Source organism: Staurois parvus, unplaced genomic scaffold (genome assembly GCF_062004578.1).
Source record: "Staurois parvus isolate SC_StPar_1 unplaced genomic scaffold, SC_StPar_1.0 ptg000177l, whole genome shotgun sequence".
Classification (NCBI taxonomy): domain Eukaryota; kingdom Metazoa; phylum Chordata; class Amphibia; order Anura; family Ranidae; genus Staurois; species Staurois parvus.
This window is the reverse complement of record NW_028317973.1, coordinates 3,443,990-3,462,727: the sequence shown is the minus strand read 5'-3', so window position 1 is coordinate 3,462,727 and position 18,738 is coordinate 3,443,990. Positions and strand designations below refer to the sequence as shown.

The 18,738-nt window shown below is 38.8% G+C and overlaps 1 protein-coding gene across 3 annotated transcripts in view; it reads left to right on the top strand.

Annotated features, from left to right (window-relative positions):
- CDH23 (cadherin related 23) overlaps positions 1-18,738 on the top strand; it is a 1,300,862-nt gene that overhangs the window by 493,643 nt on the left and 788,481 nt on the right. The window lies entirely within an intron of this gene.

Here is an 18,738-nt window from a genome sequence, read left to right as displayed (position 1 = left end):
TTACTTGTAAAACATTGATACATTACTAGATGTAGTCTTGTGGAATTAATAAACAGAAGGCTTACAACATTTTTTGGATCAGCTTTACCATGATTTTATCACTGAATCACAGATAAGAATTTGTGTTCACTTATTTATTCCCCCAATGTTCCCCATTTCTGTTCAAGGCATAGTTCTGGAAGCAGTCTTCCTGTACTTTTTACAGCTACATAGCTCTCTCTACATAATGATCATTTTAAAGACATGCCATTTCCATTCACTGAGCTGTATGTATCCGTATATATCAATAAAAATATTCCAGAATATCTGGAGTTTCATTCAGCAGCATTTTCAAGTCATCTTTCTGGAATTTGGATTTGGATTACATTTAACATTCCCAGGTATTCTGCACATGGCATCTGGCAGTCTTGATCTTTCATTCACACAGTCAATCAGGTCTGTACTCTGCCAAAAATCAGCAGGAATCACAGGTGTGTGCGATCAGCCATGGCCAGGAAGCCTATACAAATCATTGACAGGTGAGGTGACTGTACATAAATGGACATGCAAGGTGTTACATATAACTAAGAACAGGCGAGCATGCCTGGACACAAAGGGGTTTATTTACTAAAGCTGGAGAGTCCAAAATCAGACTCACTTCTGCATAGAAACCAATCAGCTTCCAGGTTTCATTGCCAAAGCTTCATTGAACAAGCTGAGGTTAGAAGCTGATTGGTTTCTATGCAGAAGGGAGTCTGATTTTGGACTCTCCAGCTTTAGTAAATAAACCCCAAACTGTCTGCGTCCAGGACCCATCATTCATTTCTGATCTTTAACACCTCGAATGTCTGTTCACATTGAAACATCCATGATGTCTGTCAGCCTGTCATTGATTAGCACAGACTTTCTGGCTACAGCTGATCACAAACACCTGTGATACCTGCCTGAGATTTATGCGTACTCCAGTTGGTATACAACCTTGCAAATTGTCACTGCTGCTTGCGCTGCCAGTTTCAAGGAGTGATCTGGTGTGCAATTACTCTTGAAGTGCACAATATATCTCCTTATTACATTTAATAAGTATATTTTTTATGTAACCTGTATAATATGGTAAACAAAAATATTGCATTTTACATAATATACAATGCTAACATTAATTATGATTTTTCTAAAACTTGGATTTTGTGAACTTGCCCTAGGGATATCCACCTTGCAGGGGATTGGTAATGCTATATATAAATGGCACGCACTGAATGTGCTGAATTCCATAAAAGGGTTCTGAGAACAAGTAGGCTTAATAGGCAACGTACCTTTCATCTTCTCCTAGCAGAGCTTATGTAGTCACTCTGATGAGTCCGCAGCAGCACAGAGAATCAATGTCTTATTAACTCTGCTAGGGTTGCTGTTTGTGTAGCTCAGCAGTGGCCCAGAGTCTGACGTCTCCATTTGCGCCTTTATCCAGTGAATAGCTCTGCTTAAGGGTTCAAGAGCACTCTGCGGTTGCAGAGTTTTTGCAATCAATACTGACTGTGAAAGTGCAAGTGTTAAGAACTTATTCCAAGTATTTTGCTCTTGTGGCCCACGAATACATTCTGTTGTAATGGTAAGAATCCATTCATATATTACTTGGACTAGGGCACAGGAAGTGAAAATATTCACATTTTAAAAACATTTTTGTAACATATTGTATATTTTATATAGCTGAGAATTAAAAGACCTGGTTATTCTAGGTGACACGTTTAAGGGATTTGTTTTTTCTTCTTTGTCCAAGTGCAAGAAATTGAAGCCTGTCTCCATGACAGTCTTGCCTCTGGGTATTCAAGTTTAGCTTTCCGTGTAATGAAGAAAGCACCCCTATACACAGCACTTGGTTTTTCTGAGCCTTTCATTACTTTTTTTTGAGGGGGTTACATACAGTATAGCATGACATTATTTTACACGCTAAATAAACAATGGTACAAAGAATAAAGAACAAAGAGGCATTTAGGTATATTATGTTCAACCAAGATCTAAAGTTCAAAAAAAGATATGCCTAATCCCCAAGTCTATCTCAATATCAAAAGAGTAATCAGATTGGAGTATTGAGGCACACCATTATTCATAAAATACTTTTTTTATTGCATCCATATACTAAAAAGAGGGTACTTAACCAAAGAACATCATAAATTACATCTGAAAAAAATGTTGCAACAACTTTATACAATAAAGAATATTTAGCTCATATGATGTATCAGATTCAAGAAGTAATGTGCAAAGAAATGGTCCGACGCATTTCCTGGACAAAGTTCTTTTCTTCAGGAGCCAATTTATACATCAATATTCTAGAACAATAACAATAATTAAAATTGGTACAATTAGTATAAGTTCATTACATAATAATCAACACCGCACTATCAAGGATGAAAAGGAGAGACCTAAGAGACACCCAAGAAGAGGGGGGGGGGTAGGAGGGTGGAAAAAGGGGCAGAGCCAAAACCAAGGCACCCAGTGAAAGCTCACAGTACCAGAGCACACCCCCCCACAAAACCTCCTCACATCCTCCCCTGCGGGACTAGTGTATCACAAATAGATAAAGGCTACAAGTGCTTCCTAGACTAGATGATGATAATATATATTCAAAAATATTCACATTAATTGGGAGGGTAATTTAAAGCTCATTACCTGTGAAAACAACCATCAACCTGCCAGTGGAGTAGGAACAGTGGCTATCATAAATATATATTCTCCAAAAAGAACAAAGAGACAAATAGTACAGTATCATCCTATTCTAATAGAGGATGTGGGGGGTTTTTGTGTGTGTGGAGGGGTGCTCTGGTACTGTGAGCTTTCACTGGGTGCCCTGGTTTTGGTTCTTCCCCTTTTTCCCCCCTCCTACCCCCCATCTTCTAGGGTGTCTCCTAGGTCTTTCCTTTTCATTCTTGATAATGGAGTGTTGATAATGTAATGAACTTATACTAATTGTACTTATTATTGTTACTGTTCTAGAATATTGATGTATAAATTGGCTCCTGAAGAAGTAGACTTTGTCCAAGAAATGCACCGGGCCATTTCTTTGCACATTATTTCCTGAATCTGCTATATCATATAAGTGAAATATTATTTTATTGTATAACATTGTTGCAACATTTTTTTTAGATGTAATTTATGATGTATTTTCATTAAGTACCTCCTTTTTAGTATATGGATGAAATATAAATATATTTTATCAATAATTGTGTGCCCCAAAAGTCCCATCTGATTATTCTATTCATATTAAGTATATTATGTATTGCAATATAAGAATCATATGTTTTTGTTATACCTGTAAACTAATAGGATATACATATGTTTCTGTGCAAATAAAATTAGAAATCTATTGTCCTATTACAGTACATAAATGACACACTGAATTGAAGACACAACCAATTGCTTTTGCATAGGTGCACATACAGTATAAATTACCTAGGAAGATCTCCTTTCGCCTTCAGAACAGACTGAAATATTTTCAGTATAGATTGAACATGGTGCTGAAATGTTGGGGACTTTGTTGCAAGCTGCTTCAGTAGTGTCATCCCACATAAATCATTGGGCACGCAATCATGCTTGCCAAATTCTAACTTTTTTTTTTTATAAACTTCAGTTTTTCTAGTTCTGTGCCCACTATAGCCTCATCTTTGACTCCTGTAGCACCCCACCTCCCCCTTAATAATTAACATTGAATGCTTCCTACCCTTTAGTACCACAGTATTTGACCAGTTGTGGATTTTCTATTCTCTCTAACAAGCCTGTATAAACACTTCAGAGCTCTCTCAAAGTTAAACTCCAATAAGCAAATACTGTCTAAATACAAGAGACATGCGTATCCTTATTGAATCTTGATATTAATTTTGTATTTCTTCCACATATGCGTAGTAATGTAGTGTGAAACTTTGTCTATGTGCAAGAGCTTTAATATAGGACAGTCATTGCTGCTCTCTCTCCTTGTGCAAAGTGACTGGTCTTGTCCCACCCCCATTTGTAGTTTTCTGCAGGCAGACTGTTGGGCAGCCTACTGGGCCCCTCCTACAGCTCTGCTTTCTGCACAGGCTATGTACAACACAGTGATGATGTCACTGCTACTTTTACTGAGTAATTTTTGGATTTATATCCTTTCTGCTATTGAGGGATATTGTTAAGCAAACGTTTTTGAGCCTTAGTTTAGCTTTAATAGCAGAGTAATTTCTACCAAAGGAATTCAACTCCTTCTTTGTTTTTGTTTCATTCACTTTATCTGATGCATTTCCTCCAGTGTACATTTGATGAAACGACAACTGAATCTCATAACCACATTTACTTACTTTATGTATTGAGTTGTAGCCACACAGTTCCTTAGCTACTGCATTTGTGTTAAAAAGCAAGGGAACCTAACATGTCCACAATATGTGTATATCATTTAAAATGGTAACAGTTTGGGCCTCTGATGCAGCCAGTTTAACCTGGCAAAACCGGTCAGACAATAAACTATTGCATGCCCAGCCTCTCCCAGGCTATCTCCATGACAGGACCAATAAGTATATGGTGCACATTACATTCCTTTCTCTGAGCCCATTCTACCATTGTGACCTGTTTAAATCATGTGATTTTGGATGGTTGAACTTTGGGGTTTCTCTATATACTGCTCCATTGGTCCTTGTATTCTAAATTGTTGGCCTTCACTGGTGTGCCAAGGAGGTGTTCACAGCAATCTATCTGCTACAAGTTTACCAAACAAGGGGATTATTCCCACCACTGAGGAAAACATGATTTAAAAATGTTATATCCTCCTCTGGACCTTTGTGCCTATTGTTCATTGACAGGGCACCATGAGTGTGACTCAGGAGCTCTCAAGTTGGAACCGTTACCGTGATGCAAATTTTAAGATACTGCTCCTCTTTCCAAGAGTATGTTTCTTATGGATATACTTTAAGGAACAATGGGGTTGATTTACTAAAGGCAAATAGACTGTGCACTCTGCAAGTGCAGTTGCTCCAGAACTTAGTAAATGAGCAGAAGCTCTGCTTACATCCATCATCCAATCATGTGGAAGCAAAAATGCTGTTTTTTTTTGGTTTCCTTGCACATGATTGGATATTCTTCGTAAAGTGAAGCTCTACCTCATTTACTAAGCTTTGGAGCAACTGCTCTTGCAGAGTGCAACTGCACTTTTGTCTTCCTGCACTTCCAATGAGCAAAGTCTACAGAGTAACTTCTATAGAGTAAAGTCTACAGAATTGCTAACCCTTTTAAATACAAGAGTTTACCTCTCTTACATATGCTAATTGATAACAACCAGTACTCAACAAGTGCTAACTGATAACACCCAGTACTCAACACCTCAGCAGCACAAAAACAATTACTCAAATAAACAATCACCAGTAGCAACACTGACCCAATTTCAAGGTTTAAAAAAAGTAAACAATTTAAGATAAGCAACTAGAAATACTGTGAAGAATTTTGAAATAACTTAAACTTACTGTATCCAGCTACTGCTGTTCAAACTATGCACTTATGTCTTGCTGCACACTGCTGCACTTCCAACGAGAAGTCTACAGATTTTGTATGTAGCTGTACCAGTGACTCCATCCTGTATGGGCTCTAGAATCGTTATTAAAACAATAAAATAGTAATTTTTTGTTTAACTGTTTTGTTTTGAGGTTTTTGATCTGGAGTTTAAAAACAGTAACAGTTTGGGTGAAGTTGATATACCTAAACTCTACATATACCTGTCCTTCATCCTAGTCCAGGGGCGGACTGACCATTTGAGCACTCGGGCACTGCCCGAGGGCCCGGGGTCAGTAAGGGGCCCCATGAGATGCCCCTAGTACCTTTCATTGGCTTTATTCATAGGCTTTTTTGGGTGTGGGCGAAGACACAGGGGCCCCATGATCCTCTATTGCCCGGGTGCCCCATGAGTTGTCAGTCCGCCCCTGTCCTAGTCATAACTTTACACATCGTTAAGACATCCTACATAGGTGCCCCCTTTTTTATTTTATATGCAGTTTGAATCTCTACATCTCTTCAGATGCATGCTGAAAACTCATGTCTTCAAGCAAGCATATAATCTGGCCTATAATATTGTCTTCATCCTCTGATCCAACACTGATAACTCCTCTATTTTACGGAAAAGTACACGCTGTCAGCTTATTTTTAGTTTATGCATGTCTTTACCTTCTATTTGTTATTTTGTGCCCCTGGTGTTAATAGGCAAGGTTCTCCCTCCTCCATTAACATATTATTGCTGCATATGATCTGTTATACTATTGTATGTACACTTTTTTTTTATTTGTACTGTCTGAATTAGCCTTGGTTGTGCTATTTTTTCTCAATCTCTTTTTTATTACCCTTGTTTTTATCACTGTATACTAAAATGTCTATAAAGAATAACTTTAGAACACTAGCATTGTCTAATAAAGACACTAATCCTTTAATTCACCTATATGAGCAATTGTGTGGGAGTGTAATATTGTTATTCTTCCAATCCAGTGAAAATATTCAGGGCTCTAGTTTATAATTTTATAAATTACAATAATTAGGGGCTTTGTTGCTTGACATCACATAGAATACAAAGCTGGGTACTTCAGAGCACTTGTATGTAATACTTCATTTTAACTTTACATTTGGTGTGCTATTTTACCTTTAGTTCTTTTCTTTAGACTATTAACATTCAAACATTTGCAAATGGAGCTGTCGACTTGATTTGAAAAATAGATTTGGTCGCAGCAGATGTCAAATCATTTTTTTCTTTAGTTCTAGACCTGAAACTTATGGCATGGCTAGTAGTATGTTGTAAGTACTTTTATATGTTGGGTTTTCTTATAATCTGCACATTTTCAGTTCATAGTTTGCAAAGTTATAGTTGGCATATTCCTTTCCAATTTAGTCCAGCCAATTTTTAAAGGATAATCTATGTTCTTGAAGTATGTGTATTGATGTTTTTTAATGTTGTTTTTGAGGTTTTCTATTTTCCAAAGGATTTGGAAGCATTTTTGGCTTACATTATCATCATTAGACATAATTATAAAATGGAGTACAAGTGGTTTGGATGTAATTTGGATGGTAAAATACGCCTGTCCTCATATTACATCATTCTGGACAATCTAGAGGAGACTGTACAATCAGATTGTTTCATCTATGGTCAGCTTTGTTCATCATTCAGTTGGACGCACATTAAGAAGTTTTTTCATCCGCTACTTTATTCACCAGAATGTTTTTTTTTTTTCTAAAAACCTACTGCTACCAAAACTCTCTGCTACAAACCTTAAATTCAGCCTATGAAGATAAAAATATAAAGACTGCTATTTGATTCCCTATCTCTGACCTTGAATAAGTGTGCGGGGAAGCCAAAATGTTAAAAGAATTTTTAAAGCTACTTGTTTTTTTTTCTTTGGATAGAATGGAATTAAAAGTGTGACTAAAGTGAGCATGACAAAAAAAAATTAGATTCCAGAGCCGGAATAAGGAAAACTCCTTCAATGAGGACACCTATTCTGGTGCCATAAAAAAATTTACCTCGCTCTGGAGAGATTTCCTCTCAGTTGCTCTTGTATCTACAGGACAGGAAGTAAAGACAATTATCTGCAATGGGACATTGATGGCATACAAAAATAAATAACAAAATCAGGCATAGGTAATTTTCTACTCTTTACAAAAATAATAATAATAATTTAAAAAAATAGATATACTTTAAGGCTTTACTGGCTGCAAGCTTCCTCAGATCAGTGATTCTTTTAGTGAAGTAAGGATCAAAATGGCAGCCCTGGAGTGAGTACATTTTAAAATTGAGTTGAAATAATAGCTTTCATATTTCTACTCTCACAGGTTTCCCTATGCCCTGAGGAAGGCTAAGATAAAGTGAGACAATGTTTTTCTCATGCAGGTCAGCTGATTCAACTAATCTTTACCACCTCCAGCAGAGCTATACTTACCTTCCTTTCACTCCACTGCCACTTTGTTCAGATCCCTGGTGTGAAAAAAAATATTTTTTCAAGTTACACTTTAAAAATAAATGCACAATAATCAGGTTTATTGACTTCCTCTGTGGTAGAGCTGCTTGGCGTATTGTTGTCACACATAACAAATCACATGTTCCAGTAGTGCAAGACATTTTGTAGCTATTAGCATTGAGTTAGGAAATGTGAGTATGTGAAAGGGGCAGTTAAAGCAAACATGTTGGTACTGCCTGATTTTTGCCCATCTTACATACCAACATTAAATGTATTCATAGTCCTGGCTGGATCCTTGCTACAGCCTTAGTCTTAAAATCTTCTACCACCATCATCCTGTTGCCTCACCCACCTCCAAATCCATTAGTTATTTTCACTTCACTCATGAAGCCATAGCTTCACCATGGGATGACCATGGCTCTCATGCTGTACTACTAACCTTTGACTCTTTCCTCAGCCACTTATCTTACATCTCCTTCTTCCCCTTTACACCTACTGCTGCCTTTCAACTAATAGTATTGACTTCAAAGTCTTTACCTCCACTGCTACAGACCAACTGCTTGAGCCTTCCTCTCGCCATTACTCCCATGACCCTTTCCTGTCTGTCCTGCTGAAAACCTCATTAACCTCCTTTTACTCCCTCTCCCATATAGAAGAAAAATATATTTGAAATATATTTTAAAAATATTCTTCCCAAATATATAGACATATATTTTAAATGCTACAATTTTGGCCATATTCAATATATTAAAAAAATATATTCTTCAGAATTTTTTTAACATATACAAAAGTCATTTTAACATATATTTTTACATATATTTGTAAATGCATTCCAAAAATGTAGATTTGTATTTTTAAAGACATACCGTATATTTGAAATGTATTTTTAAAAATATTTTTCATCTATTGTGTAATAAAAACGCAGTTCAAAATACAGTGTGTGTGTATGTATATATATATATATATTGAAATATATTGAATATGGCCAAAATTGTAGCATTTCAAATATATGTCAATATATTTGGGAAGAATATTTTTTAAATATATTTCAAAAATATTTTTCTTCCATGTGGGCTACCACTGCCCTGTCAACTCATCTGTACAGCACAAACACCATCACCCTCATGGCTCTTCTGCCATATCAATGGGTGAGTGTTTGCTTTGTTCTCTTAGCAGTCTTGTCTCTGAACAATTGCCACCACTAACAGGAACAGTAGTGCGACAAGGGCCTTATCATAATGAGTACATGAAACAGAACCAGATTTTCATTTTATTATCATAACCAATTTGTTTAGTTATGAATGAACCAACATTCAGCTACCCAGACCTTGCAGAAGGCAGTCCATTAAAGGGGGGTGCGTGAGGACATTAAAAATACCATCCACCCAAGATAGTTAAATTAGTGCTCTGAAAATAGGATATTAGGGTGGCAATTTTAAACCTGACTAATGTTCTTTAAAGAGACTCCATCACTTTAATAAGTGAAAAGCTAAGACATATAGAATGTGAGGGCACATATAGTATCTGCAGCAGATCTAAGTGTCTTCTGCTTCAGTCAGATGCCAGGCTTTCTGAGCAGGCAAAGTTTCAGCACTGACATAGACTGCTAAAGCTTTTAGTGGGATAGGAGTGCAACGCTGCAAGCTCCGACTCCGAATTATCAGAGCTTTGATTGATCACAAATGCCTGATATTGGAGAAGCATAGGGTAATGAAAACAACTGTACCTGTGGGTGCCTACACTTCAAACCTGTCAGCAGCTTTACATTTTCTTAAAATTACAGTCTCTTTAAGATGCACCTTACTTTTCCTTACTTTGCATCCACTTAAACAAAGTTAGTAAACCACACCTGTTTCAATAATTCCAATCCCATCTAAGGTCTTTAAATTGGGTGTTATATTGTATTGGCAGGCTACTTTTCTTCTATTCAAAATGTTCTTTCCTTTTCTGTAATAATCAAAATAAGTTGCATGCAACATTATAAATATGGCATGGCGGTTTTATTTATTTAAAGGCACTTTTTTTTACCTATAGCAAGACAACAATGCAGGGACAAGGTCATTCAGTGGGCAAAGATGCCAAACTGCATCCCCCAGCAGAGCACGGGGTGGTGTACATACAGCACACCAAAACATATGTAATTGTTGCAGAGTGTACCAGCTTTACTGTTTACATTTGTGATTGCTATGATTGGTCATTGCAATGATCACAAGGTACACAGCCACTTGGATTACTTCCTTGACGGTTTGGTTCACAGGCATTAATGGGCACTCTGGCTGCCCAAGAGTGATTTTTGAAGTGTCATTTATAAAAGGTGCTCCAGAACTAGAAGCCCACCTCCCCACCATTGTTTTTACAATACAATGGCTTTCCTGAAAAACTCAGACAGTGTGTCAAGATGTTTAATGGGTTCAAAAAGAGAGCTCCTGGGCAAGCAAATCTGCGTAGATGAGAATGAAGATAACAGGGAAAACATTTGGCAGTGTTAGACCTCATGCAGTAGACATAGTGTGTGCTTAGGCGCAAGCTTGCTGTTGCTTTCTGATGCACAGGACACCAATACAAGTGAATTGCTGAAAGTGGCTATATTCAGATAAACACTGATTACCTTTGCATTGACATTTTTCTGCACACACATGTAAGGCATTTCTACCAAAAACATGCAACTTTCATGTTTGGGGAGAAGCACTGTGTGCACATACATGGGTAATCTCCAATTTAAAAGTCATCAGCGTTTACCTGAGCACAGCTGCTTACAGTCATTCACTTGTGTTGGTGGCTATATGCAGCATGTGCAACTCCTCAGGCATCCTTAGACCTCAGCACATAGGAACCACTAAGTTTCTGTGTAAATGATGCCTTTATTAACAATAGAAGAATAGTTGCCCCCAAAGCTATAACAGTGATATCAAGCTTGAAAGCGTTAGTGTTGGCATCAAAGGCAGTGAAGAGAGCACTACTCATTACAGTTGAGAAATTTTGCAGTGATACTAGAGAGAAGGGGACCGAGGGAAAGGGCACAGGTGGAGAAGTCACTAAACAGAGAAGGAATTGGTTAGACTGATGTAGCACCCTATAGGTAGATGGGGCTCTTTTTGTTAGTCAGATGTTTGTTAAAAGCCTGGGATGAGTCAACCTGAGAGTGAAGCAGTGAGGTTACCTAAGGCAGACTGAGAGGCTTTACAGGTCAGGGCTTCTGGAGCCTTCCCACCCTTCTAAAAACTGGAGGAACGTTCTAGAAGAGTGACAGAGAAGGGTGAGGAGGCCTAGACTTGCATGTTTATGGGAATTTGGCCAATCCCCAGGCCAGACCTGGTGGCTAAGAGTAACCCTTAAATGTGACAGAACCTGTGCAGGAGGAGTAATGCTGGTGTTTGGGTGAAATATGGACTAAGGAAGGTGCTGGAGTGTGGAGCCTGGGAGGGGGACCCAGGGGGGGTGATGCCTACCTACAGGCTGGAGCAGACAGAAGGATCTCCATTGCCCTACAGTCTCCTAGGGAGGACAGCCTGTCAACAGGGAAGGAGCCATCTCTGCATAAGGCCTGAAAGTAGCTGCAACCCACTAAGCTACAGGACAGGAAAGTGTGAGTACCTTCTACACCCCTTGGGCCACAGAAGGGAGAGGACAGTCAGGTGCAATACCCAACTAGTCCTCATCTGGGACTGCTTCACAGTGGATTCTGGAACCCCTTGCCCAGGGATACCCTCAGGACAGCCGGGTGAATGAGAAGAGTTTCATCTGTGGTCTGAGGAAGTACACCAAAGGGGACTCAGTGCTCCTTAAAGAGACTGCTGCTGATTTTTTATCCACATTTTGCTAAGAAGTCGTCCTCGCTTTTTAAAGTTCCTTGGGCATACCCCTATCGAAGTTGTTAACCCCTAATAAAAAGAACAAAATCAAGCTCAAGGACTGTTTTACTGTATGTATCTAGGAAAGCATTGAGGACCAATGTTTTCCCATGGTGCCAATTCCCACACTGAATCACTGTGCCAAGGGGCAGCTGCTCCCCCCCCCCAATCCTGGCTCTTCAGGACAGTATATTATATATAAAGTAGGAGTTGTTATGTGTAACAAACAATCTGATGGTGCATTTCATTTTTAAAAAATTCCTGGACTGTCACATTCACCTTCTAGTCAACATGAAAAGAGAGATATTATCTTAAAGATGGAATTTATAGTGCTAGTGTACATTGGTGTCTGAGAAGCATTTGAACTGTATTTACTATGAGTTTACCATGTGTTTTTAATTAACGTGCTATGTATTAACAATGTATACATCGTGTATTTAGTGTATATTCCCACTGGTTTGTAAGAAGGAATAAAAACAAAGCACAAGCTGACCTAAACTGATCCCAAAAGCCTTTGTACTCTGGCCCTAATATGATCTAATCCCTAATGTCACATTCACATTTGTTATATATGAACAGATCATTATACAACCTTTTATACAACATACTTTTAATTCATGATTCATGAAGTTTGACTTTTTCAATGAGTATCTACTCTTTTCCCAATTAGGTACACGTTGTATTAGTTTGTAACTGCTTGACTGCACAAAGTGAAAATGTCAAAGAGCCACAAAAGATTGAGAATGAGCCAGTTGTTGTACAGTGCTTGGACATTGCCTGGTAACCTAGAGATATAAATCTTTAAACTAAGAAGGAACATGAGTGTATCTTTATTGATGTAATATGATATTCTTCATCTCCTTGACATTCGGTCCCATGATAATTCTTATGTTTCTGCTTCTACCTTAACACAATTGACTTTGTTTTAAATGTGTACTATTTGATTGATTATAAATGTGAGAGGATAGTACAGATAAAGTGAATAAATTAAAGTATAGGTGCTCAAGCCTGTCCTTGAGCCTTAGGTAGTAGTGTGTATAATGTGAAATTTCTTTTAATAGCACAGGGAATGGTATCTACTCAGTTTGGTAAGTGATCAATAAACATTTCTGGGGGAAAATACACAAAACACGCATTGCATTATTGGTGATGAGGCCTCATGAAAGGTTTGATGATTTGTGATTTAAAGGTTTTATTCAGTTACTTAGCAGTGTGCTGCTGCTGTCCATGGTTCTGAAACATCAGGCTCCTTTACAGCCTCCTTTTGGAAAATGTTCTATTTAAAGTGAGCCTATATGGATGATATAAAATTTAAAGTAATACCGATGTTGAGAAAAAAAACACCATAAGGTGCCATACCTTTAACCACTTGCCCTCCAGAGGATTTACCCCTCTTCCAGACCAGGCGATATGGCGCTGCATTACTTTAACTGACAATTGCATGGTCATGCAACGCTGTACATAAATGAAATTTATGTCCTTTTTTCCCCACAAATAGAGCTTTCTTTCTGTGGTATTTGATCACCTGTGCATTTTTAGTTTTTGCGCTATAAACAAAAAAAGACCTACGATATTGAAAAATAAAACAATATATTTGACTTTTTGCTATAAAACATCCAGTAAAAAAATTTAAAAAATCTAATTTCTTCAGCAACTTAGACCAAAATGTATTCTGTTACATGTCTTTGCTAAAAAAAATCCCATTACATGTAAATTAATTGGTTTACGTGAAATTTATAGCGTCTACAAATGGCGGTATATAGAATCATTATTTTAATATTTTTTTCATACTAGTAATGGCAGCGATCAGTGACTTATAGCAGAACTGCGGCAGGCAGTCTGACACTGGGTGGGAACTGACTAACTGCCACTGACATCCCAATTACACTAATAAAGTGATCAGTTCTAATAAAAAGCACTGACACTGTATTAATGACACTGGGCAAGAAGGGGTTAACATCTGGGGTGATCAAAAGGTTAACAGTGTGCTGTGTGCTGTTTTACATGATGTGATGTGTGTGTTTTACTAGGGAGACATGCTGCTGTGTATTTCTATGCTGTGCAGAGAAATACACAGCAGCATGTTCTTGCTGGCAGGAGAGATACCTGTGTTGTTTACACACAGGTCTCTCCCCTGTCAGTTCTACATGGCGAGTGTCGGGTGCCGGTGAGGAATCTTTACCCGGGACCCAGTGATTGACATCCCTAGCCACCAATGGCATTGCACGCTTGTGCCCCCTACCTGGAAATGCAAATCACGTGTATATATATATATATATATGTGATTTTGCAAAGCCCTGCCACCCTGTAGCAGTAGTTCTACTATGGGGCGGTGGGAAAGCAGTTAAAGAGCAATTTCAGTCTTCACAAAACAAATTTAAAGTCAGCAGCTACAAACACTGTAGCTGCTGTCTTTAAATAAAAGAACACTTACCTATCCAAGGATCCAGATCCATCCTCCCCAGAGCCTGTTCTTTGCCTGTCTTCAGGTCCCCGGCACCAACATGTTTACTAAAGGAAGCCAGCTGTGATTCTTTGCAGCTTCACAGCCACCTTTCCACTGCACATGTGCAAGTCGAGCAGCACTTTGTGAATGGTCCCACAGCCACCTGGGACCTGTGACGTGTCCCAAAAAGGTTGTGGGTGAGAAGGGTGGTTTCTTATTTTGCCCTGCTAAAACTAGGTACCCCCCCCCAAAGAAAAATCCTCCAAAGTGAGAGAGGAGAGGGGAAGAAGGTGTTATAGCGGAACTTCTGTTTTAGGTTGAAGTTCCACTTAATTGTGTCATCTTGCTACTAAAAACCACTGCTGCAGAAATTTCTATTTAAAAAAGAATTTCTAAAAGCTGGTATTTGCACAGGATTAGGCAGTCCCCTTGGTGTTTTTTTTCTTTGCTCAGTCAGTGAATTTGTGATTCTTGAGATGTTCAGCTTTTTAGTGTGTTTCTAGCAGTAAGTAGAGATGTGCCCAATGAAAAGAATTGGTTTTGTTTTGTATTCATTCATTAAGTCAATCATTTCTTTTCACCATATTCATTATGTTAGAATGATTTGTTTTCAGAATTTGTTTTGTATATTCAGATTTGTTTCATATATTCATTGTTCTGAATTGATCCAAACTTTCAGAAGTTATTTTGGAAGATTCGGATTCATTTGTTATATCGCTACATTTTTTCAGGGACTTGCTTGCGTCTTCAATGCAACTTGCTTGTGACTTTGATGTTTTGCGGCTTGGGCCAATCATAACAATACAGAGTTTGACACTAATTATTGAATTTACAAAACCCTCTGAAATCACAAATTAATGGATGCAAATGAATTTGTTGTTTTCACTATAATTAATTTCTGATTTGTTGAAATTCATTGTTATTGTGCACCATCTTGTGAATGACCAGGAAACTCAGGATCTTAAGGGAGCAGAGACCGTTTTACTATAGTGCTCCAGATGGGCATTTTTATGCGAGTGCAGTGCATATTTTTTAATAAATATTGGTGGATACATTTGATACACTAGGAGGATGGATTTGACTTGAACTACATTGGAGATTGGAGGCTGGAGAGTGCAGAAGGCTATACCTACCCTGATTAAAGCGAAAAGCACTATCTGACCTAAATATACAGGTCATATACAGGAGGTGAGAGTATATGTATGCATGTGTGTGTGTGTGTGTATGTGTATATATATATATATATATATATATATATGTGTGTGTGTGTGTGTGTCGGTGCAGGAGGCACACACATGGGTGATTATTAGCACCGTACAAAAACTGCTTCATATAATTATGCTTGGAGAACTTTAGGATTTATTTCCATCTTTATTTGTTTGGGTATTGCTGAATTTGCACAAATGCTACTGTATGCACTGTATATGGTATACAGCATTGTTGGTTTTTATACACTTGATATGAACATTTTAGTTATAGCACATTGCATTGTGCGGCACTGTTTACAGAGATACTATATAGAGCCCTGTTTAATCTAGTAACCCAATTACTTTAACTGGTAACTATAATGAAAAATAACAGGCACGTTTTATGTGCTGGTTTTTGTACAGTTGGTGAGTGGAACTTTACATATGAGTTCTACCAAATGACTTTATCAACTATGTAAAGTGCAATAACTGCAATCATGTGGATTCACTTTAAGGGTGCCTATAAACGAGTAGAGATTTGACCATGCAATGTCAATATAGACCTTGGCTGCTGATGACTGACTGGATATTGGTCACCCACAACACTGGAGGCCTTTTGGGCATGGAAGTTGTGTGATTTAAAATACAGATAAATGTACTGGGTCACATTGGTACATGCAAAGTCTTGCTTTATTTCTGTGCTGCTTGTCTTGGTTACCATTTTGGAACCATAGCATTTAGGATCGGTTCACACTGCTGAGACTTGGGATCTGTCTTGTGAAATCCCCAGTCAAATGACATGTGAAATCAATGACATGTTAGTCAATGACAGCTGTCTTAATTAGCACTACTGAAGTCGCTCCAACTTTAGAAAAGGTTCCTGCACTACTTCAAAGCGACATCTATCCAAATTGTGCCCATAGACTTTAATGGAAGTCGCCTTCAAGCTGGACCTTCATCTATATTAATGGGATTTGGATCTGACATTACAGGAAGATTACCCAGGCAAAATCACATGGCATGAAAGTCGTGCATCAAAGTCGTACTCAAGTTGCCAGCAAATTGACAGGAAGTTGCCTAGCAAAGTCATACCATAAGTCATGCAACTTTCAGGTCCCAGTAGTGTGAACCGAGCTTTAACTGTGCAAGCATCTTACATTTCTTACAGTGTAATCTGCTTCTATTATGTCAGACAACCAAGCTAGTGGACAGTATGCGAAAAAGTGACCTTCAGAAATGTAACTGAGTATTTTTTATGCTTCTCATTGGCTGGATTGAAGGTCTTAGAACTGGATAAACAAAGTTTGTTTTATTTATCAGAACTATATCTCAAAGTAAAGTGCCTGAAGATTTTGCATTTGATTTTGAAAAATATAGCGTTTTATGAGATTCATGAGACTGACAGCCCATTTACCATCATAAACCATGCTTACTCCATTCTTGTTTTCCTGGTGCTTAAGAAAATTCCCAGCATGCATTACAGACTCTGAATGCGCACAGGCTGCAGAGTTTCATATCTCCTGCCATGGTACTGATTACTTGGGAGCCACTGGAGGATTCTGCAAAGTGTCATACTTTCTATCATGGTACTTATTACGTACTGAAGGACTGCAGGATGTCAGAGCTGATATTTGTTATGAAGATATGTGCAACTGTAAGCTGCAGAACAGGTTTTACTCAGGTTGATTTATTATTGGTAGGGATTTGAATTGTGCTTGAAAAGTGTGTTATAATAAAATTTGTTTGGACTGTGGTGCTTTAGTAGATTCCCACCATTGCTGCCTATAATTGTTTATACTTATTGTGGGGTTGGTAAGAATAGTACAAAGGACATTGACATCGTCAGTTACTATGTAGTATAATAATAGCAAACATTCCAGGCTATATCCCTTTTTTTCTCCAAAATGGCGCATTCTGCCAATGCAGATAAAACACAGGAGTATTTAAGTGGCTGTGATTCTGATGTGCACAGCCTCAGATGAAGACGGAAGTGACGAAAAGCGTCAGAACATGACGTTGGGCGTAAACCGGACATTACAGAGCGGCCATTTTGGAAAAGGTTTTCATACTGTTTTGCCATTAGGAATTTATGCTGAGACACCGTGCTTATTTGTAAACATATTTAATTATTAACTGCCTCCCGCCCGCCACATAGTAATATGACGGGCGCAAGGTGGTTCTCTCGTTCTGGGAGAACGTCATATGATGTCCTCCCATTCTCACTGTGCATACGTGGCTCAGGGAGCGCGAACACAGCGGATCACCGATCACGGAAAGAGCCCAAGATGTCGGCTCGGTCATGTGATCAGCTGTGTCCAATCACAGCTGATCACATGTAAACAGGGAAATGCCGGTTATCGGCATTTCTGTCCTCTCGAGCTGTCACGCTGACAGCTTGAGAGGAGAGGAAAGCCGGTAATCGGCTTTCCGCGGAGGGGACATGTACACTGATCATCAGGGCACTGATGATCAGTGTGCCCTGATGATCAGTGTAGCCCCAGCAGTGCCACCTGTCAGTGTCCATCAGTGCCTTAGGTCAGTGCTCATCAGTGCCTCGTGCCAGTGCCCATCAGTGCCACATCAGTGCCACATATCAGTGCCTACCAGTGCACATCAATGCCACATATCAGTGCCCATCTGAGCTGCCTTTCAGTGTCACCCATCAGTGCTAGTCAGTGCCGCCTATCAATGCCAATCAGTGCCACCTATGAGTGCTGCCAATCAGTGCCACCTATCAGTGCCGGTCAGTGCTGCCTATAAGTGCATATCAGTGCCGCCTATCAGTGCCTGTCAGTGCTGTCTAATAGTGCCAGTCAGTGCCGTCTATCAGTGGCAGTCAGTACCACCTATTAGTGCCAGTCAGTGCCGCCTATCAGTGCTGCCTATCAGTGCCATATATCAGTGCCACCTTTCAGTGCTCATCAGTGATGCCTGTCAATGCCCATCAGTGCCACCTACCAGTGCCTCCTCATCAGTGCCCATCAGTGCCACCTATCAGTGTCCATCAGTGCAGCCTATCAGTGCCCATCAGTGCAGCCTCATTAGCGCACATCAGTGAAGGAGAAAAATCACTTATTTACAAAATTTTATAACAAAAACTAAGAAAAAACATTTTTTTTTTCAAAATTTTCAGTGGTTTTTGGTTTGTTTAAGAAAAAAAAAAAACCCCGAGGTGATTAAATACCACCAAAATAAAGCTCTATCTGTCACAAAAAAATTATAAAAATTTAATATGGGTACAGTGTTACATGACCGCGCAATTGTCATTCAAAATGTGACAGCGCTGAGAGCTGGAAATTGGCCTGGGCAGGAAGGGGGTATAAGTGCCCTGTAGG